The following is a 6,685-nucleotide window of genomic DNA, read 5'->3' on the forward strand; positions in this document are numbered from 1 at the left end:
GATCATTGTTTTGTAATCACTAAATAAAATATAGGCAAGTAACTTGGCAGAATAGATAAATATAATTCCCACAGATCTTTCATATTCTTCTTTTTACTCTCTCTCACATCAGATGTTACAAACAAATTTTTGGCAAGTGCCAAATTGCAATCAATTCATGGTGACAATTGCCTAAAATGTCAGTCTTCTGTGTTGTTGAGCAAAGGAAAATACATATGTTTTAGATCCCAGACATGCAGATGGCCGGGTTGAAAGTGCTGGGAAAATTTAGGAACCTGATTTACAGCCTTGCCAGAAACAGAGCATCCAACGTCCTCACTGGTGCTACCAATACCACTTTTTTTTCCTTAAAAAAAAAACGTTTTGGATCTGCTCAAAGACTCAAAAATGTGCCTTACTGATAAAGCTATACCATAAACCATGGAAGGATAAGAAACAACTTTATCCTTTAAAATGTTAGAAGTACAGTCTTTTGGAGTCCAGACGAACTGCTTTAATTCCATCTCCATTATCTACTGACTAAGTAGGCTTGGACAAGTTACTTATGTCTCAAAGTTTCTGTCTTCACATCTTTAAAATAGGGATAGCATCACTCTCAAAGCATTGAGGTATGAATAAGATAATGTGAATGGAGTGCTGGGTGCAGGATAAACAGTTGATAGATGGTGACTCTTCAGCAGCGGAACAGTTAGTTTTCGCATCTGCATCTCTCAGCTCCTTTTGGAGTCAGACTGCAGAGCACGCGCTCTGGGAAGGAATAGACAAGGAAAGACAAAGTGAGCAAGTCCTTACTGCAGGGATTCTAAACCAGCGGTCCATGACCTTGAATTGAATTTCAAAAGAGCTTTATTCTTGTGGGATGTGTTAATGTGGGTGTGACATACTTATTAAATAATACACAGTATAGTGTGGACTTAGTTAGGGGTCCATGGTTTTCACCTGACTGGCAGAGGAGTCCGTGGAACAAAGAAGGTTACAGGGAAGCAGTGGCCCAGTGGTTAGGGCGGCCGCCTACCACATGGGAGGTCCGCGGTTCAAACCCCAGGCCTCCTTGACCCGTGTGCAGCTGGTCCATGCGCAGTGCTGATGCGCACAAGGAGTGCCGTGCCATGCAGAGGTGTCCCCCACGTAGGGGAGCCCCACGCGCAAGGAGTGCGCCCTGTAAGGAGAGCCGCCCAGCGTGAAAGGAAGTGCAGCCTGCCCAGGAATGGTGCCACACACACGGAGAGCTGACACAGCAAGATGACACAACAAAAAGAATCACAGATTCCCGGTGCCCCTGATAAGGATAGAAACAGTCACAGAAGAACACACAGCGAATGGACACAGAGAGCTAAACCTGTTTGAGAATCACTGTCAGATGTTCTTGCTGATAATAATCAATCAACAAGGACAATGCCTTTTTTTAAGCCCTTAAGTCATGATGAACAAGCCAAATGAGTTCCTGATATTTGTCTTTCTACTTATTATGGTCAGATAGACTATGTCTCATTTACATAATAGTTTTATATATTTATTTAGGTAACATGTAAAGCCCTACCACAGTTCTTAGCAAATGTTGGGCATTCAACAAATAGTTACAGTATTGCTATTAGCTATATTTGATTATTAAATATTAGTTAAGAGGAAAGCCAAAATTAGCGATATTTTATACAATTTTGAACTTAAATTTCACCTGAAAAGTACAGTTTTTATCTTTTCCAATTCCAACATTAACACCGTGATTTCTCAAAAACCTATGAAGTGTATACTTACCTGACAGGGGTGACACCATGATCACAAAGGTGATTTTCCATTGCACTCTAGATGTGCATTTTCCCTAAATATGGGAAACTTGACTGCATAATTTGTGGTAGTTGGAAACTGCATTGACGCTGTCCCCTAAAAAAAAACCAAAAAGCCTATAAAGTGGAAATGACAGCACGGCCCTGATCCTATGGAGTTATTATGAAGCTTACACGAGATTATGTTTGGAAAGTATTGATGAATGACAGCATCTACACAAATACTTTTTTCCTGGGTTATTTTTTAATGGGTATGGAAAAAAACAAACGGGGGAGGAGGACCTTAGAGAGCTTCAGAAATCTCTGTGTAATGCAGTTCCGAGCTGCTCCAACACTAACGTGCACACATTAAATGTAGATGATTAATCCTGTAAATGATTAACCACCTACGTTGTTGTTAAAAATGCAGATTCTAATTCAGTATGCCTGGGTTAAGGCCTGAGATTCCCCATTTCTAACAAGCTCCCAGGAAGAGGCTTGAGTCTGACAGACCCTGCACTTGCATCCGTTCAATTAATAACTACGTGACAAGTTAACTTTGAGACCCAGTTTCCCTATCTGTAAAATGCTGATACGAATTTGCACCTTATATAATCACTGTAATTATATAATACAGAACATATAAAAGCTTTTGGCCTATTGCAGGCACCTAGTATGAGTTCTGGTACCCTACCGAGAAGAATCCTTGTAGAGAATTTGGAAGGATTTGTCAAACTAACAAAACTCCATTTCAATGCTATAGATTCCCCTTTCAGTCGAGGAGGCTGTGCTATACTCGATCTTCATTCTTCTCAGTGTCTGCAAATTCACCTACTCACTAAAATTTATTAGAAACCCCAAAATCAATACCTGAAGCCCTTTCACTGTCAGTCACAGACACGCGCAGAGTGGGGGGAAATTTGAGTTGCCTGATACACGGGTTCCCAGCCGAGGTCAAAGAAAATAATGTTTCTTCTTTCCTCTCTCCTACTGGCATTCGGGGAAGAACAGTATTTAGCTGTGCTGGCCCATACTTAGCAGAGCCTTTAGCATCCCTGATTCGAAGATACGAAAGCATTCTTTTCACAGAATGTTTTTGCAATGTTTTTCGCATTTGTGTCCTTTTCGTTGGTGATTTCACTGTCTTAAAGGGCCCTCGAGTGCAGTGAGTGCTGCAGTGCAGCCCCCTGTGTCATCATGAGAAGAGAGCTGTCGCAGAAGCCATGTAGAGACAGTAGGGAGTCAAGGGGGAGAGCCCTGGGGACTTTGCACACAGGTCCCAGTTCCTCCCAAAGCTCTACCTTTTTTTTTTTTTTTAAGATTTATTTATTTATTTATTTCTCTCCCCTTCCCCCGCCCCAACCCTGATTGTCTGTTCTCTGTGTCTATTTGCTGCATCTTCTTCTTTGTCCGCTTCTGTTGTTGTCAGCGGCACGTTTCTTTTTGCTGCGTCATCTTGTTGTGTCATTTCTCCATGTGGGCGGCGCCATTCTTAGGCAGGCTACACTTTCCTTACGGGGGCGCACTCCTTGTGCGTGAGGCTCCCCTATGCAGGGGACACTCCTGCATGGCAGGACACTCCTTGCACGCATCAGCACTGCACATGGGCCAGCTCCACACGGGTCAAGGAGGCATGGGGTTTGAACCACGGACCTCCCATGTGGTAGACGGATGCCCTAACCACTGGGCCAAGTCCGCTGCCCCTTTTTTTTTTTAAACAGCTTTATTTCAAATTCACAAAAATAAAAGAACAGAAAAAGGCAGCTCAGCAAGTTATGGAAACACTATTCCTAAAAAGTTCTTTTTCAGGCACTTTTATCTCATCTAATTCCACTTGCTACCTCAGTTATTCCTCTAGTGTTCAGGAAGATACACAGATGAACACATTAGTTAAAGGACAGTGTCAAGATCTCCTTGTTAATGAAAGAAAAGGAGAAAAAAATGCTTAATCGTATTCATAGCTCACAAAACAAAGCCCCATATTCTTTTTTTTAACCTTTAGAATTAGGATGCAGTACTATTTTTTTTTTAAGATTTATTTTATTAATTTCTCTCCCCTTCCCCTCCTCCCCCCTATTATCTGCTCTCAGTCCATTTGCTGTGTGTTCTTCTGCATCCACTTGCATTAGCCGGTGGCACCGGGAAACTGCATCTCTTTTTTGTTGAGTCATCTTGCTGCATCAGCTCTCCGTGTGTGCGGCGCCACTTCCGGGCGGGCTGCACTTTTTTCACGCAGGGCAGCTCTCCTTGCAGGGCACACTCCTTGCACGTGGGGCACCCCTACACAGCACAGCACTCCTTGCATGCGGCAGCACTGCACGTGGGCCAGCTCACCACATGGGTCAGGAGGCCTTGGGGATCGAACCCTGGACCCTCCATATGGTAGATGGACACTCTATCAGTTGAGCCATGTCCGCTCCCTGGTTCTACTTTTAATTCTGGAAATACCCAGAATCTTTCCCAGCTGCATAAGCTTTGAAGTCATCTTTTTTCTTTAAGCTTATTTGAGTTAGGTGTCTGTCATTACAACTGGAAGAATCCAGACTCTTAGAAACTTTAATTGAAACAATTCTGGCTATCTGAAAGCTCTTTCTACAGAATTTTTCGTTGTTGTTTTAATTCATTACTATTTTTAAGTTGATAATTTTCTGAATTCTTGCTGAAATGAGCTGTGGGATCTACCAGATACAGACAGCCAAAGGAAGATAAGAATACTAAAGCTAACAAAAAGACTTTGATTTCCAAAATTTCTCTTGGATAGGGCTGACGACTAATAATAATCTAAATATGCAAATAGTATTATCCCTGACAGGTGTCAAGGGGAAAAAAACACACCAGGCCACGTTAAACCGGCAAGGATGCTTTTATGTATAGGGTGGGTGAGAGAATAGACTTCACCTCCGAGAAAGGCCGGGTTAGTTCAGGGCAAGGAGAGTGGGAAAGTACTAGCGGGTCCTCTACAGGAAAGGGGGGGGTGTGTGAGTGTGACTCGGAAGATCTATTAATAGTTCTGAAGCTGCAGGGCTTTCTTCTGCAGTCTGACTTAGTTTTGTCTCTGAGTTGTTTTTGTCAGAGCGCTACCACCTGCGTTTCGAGGTGATCAGGGCAGAGGGCGGAGGACGGGAGGGTCAGAAGCTCAGCCTGAAGTTGGACGGGTGAAAAACTCTCTGGGTCACAGCTATGCCCGGAGTGTCTCCTGATAATCCAAAGGTCCCCGCATAGGAAGTCGTTTTTAAAAAGGACTGGAACGTCATCCGTTCGTGTGTGATGTCATCTCAGTTCCATTTGGAGGCGTGATCTCGCCAGTTTAGGATATTTTAATTCCCTGGGAGTTTTGAATCAAGAAATAAAATAGGCATCGTCAGCTCACTGGCAACAGAGCACTTAGTAAGGGTTTTGGCATCAGACAGGCCGTATTCGGGTCCTGCTTTGCGATTACCACCCCTCTGGCCTTGGGCAAGTTACTTAGTCCCTCTGGGCTTTCTGTCTTCATCTGTAGAATAAAATTGGCCCTTATACTGCACTTGCATTGTACAGGTTAAATGAGATATAGCACCTGTAACATGCTCAGCGTATGTATTTAGCAGGGCTTATGCCCCATGCTTAGTAAATGATAGCCATTATTATCACATCAAGCAATCTAGCTGCTTCCAGACCATCTAAAATGTGTTACCGGGTAAAATGTAATCCTCTGCCAAAAAATATTTGGGTGGAAAGTTACTCAGGGAATTGGAAAAATGCCCACTTCTTCAAAAACACTTTTATAATTATTATCTAACTGTGAGTTAAGGACAGTCAGATGTACTTTCAAAAAGCAACAATATTGAGGGGCAGAATATATTTAAGAGGAAAATGAGCGTTTTTAATTTGGTCTAAAAGATCCACTTTCAAATGAAATAAGCGTGGAATAGCTGATTATTAAACTGACTTTTTTGTCCAAAAAGCTAAACCCTTTACTAAGAGATGTAAATGAAATCCTTCCAAGGCCTAATCTACATGTTAATATGCAGTGTTATTAGCTTGTGATGACAAATTCATATGACCAGATGTTTTCCACTTGGTTCAGGCAAGTATTCCCAGAAAAATGGTCCACAGGGGACCAATCTTTCCTCAGCAGGCTTCCTGTGGTTGGAGCTTAGGCTGTTCCAATTCCAATTCTTGTGGTCAACTTTCCTGAAATTACCAAGCAATCTAATGAGGGTTTAAGAGGTTGTCACTTTGTTCCAAAGATCTGAGTGCCCTAAATGCAAAGCAGCAAGAGAAGTGTATAGTTAGTACAGGCCAAACTGGACTAACCCAAATTCTGGACTAGAAGTAATAATACTTCCTGCTCTTAACAAAGGTCATCATGGCATCACACACGCACACACACACACACATACACATGCACACACACCATGTAGTTTTTCTGAAGGGTGTGTAAGGAAGAATCTAAAACTTTGTCCCTGGGATTTTGTTTTGTTTGGTTTGGTTTTCTAAAAGTGTTTCTTTGTAAACAGCTCTTTTTCAATTCTAAGAGGAAGTTTAGAAGGTCAGGATTTTTGTATTTGCTTCCCCTCCGTTCCACAGTCCAGAAGAGGAAGTTTAGTCATTAGGAAATAAACTCCCAATCACATTGTGATGGTTAATTTCATTTGTCAAATTGGCTAGGTTATAGTGTCCATTTGTTTAGTCGACAAGCTCTGGCCTGATAGTTACTGTTTGTATTTCATTGAAAGATGGATTCGCATTTACAGTCAGTTGATTGCATCTACAGCTGATTGCATCTACAATCAATAAAGGAGATTGCCCTCAGCAATGAGGGGAATCTTCTCATCCAATCAGTTGGAGGTCTTAAAACCAGAACTGAGAATTTCACAAGTCAGAAAGAACAACTTCTGCCTCTATTTCAACCAACCAGCTTCTCCTAAGGAATTCAATTA

The 6,685-nt window shown here is 42.2% G+C and overlaps 1 pseudogene; it reads left to right on the forward strand.

The window, feature by feature from the left end:
* The first annotated feature begins 1,747 nt into the window (after positions 1-1,747).
* On the forward strand, positions 1,748-1,884 carry LOC111763783 (U1 spliceosomal RNA; annotated as a pseudogene).
* The last annotated feature ends 4,801 nt before the right edge of the window (positions 1,885-6,685 follow it).

The sequence above is a fragment of the Dasypus novemcinctus genome, chromosome 16, assembly GCF_030445035.2.
Source record: "Dasypus novemcinctus isolate mDasNov1 chromosome 16, mDasNov1.1.hap2, whole genome shotgun sequence".
Taxonomy (NCBI): domain Eukaryota; kingdom Metazoa; phylum Chordata; class Mammalia; order Cingulata; family Dasypodidae; genus Dasypus; species Dasypus novemcinctus.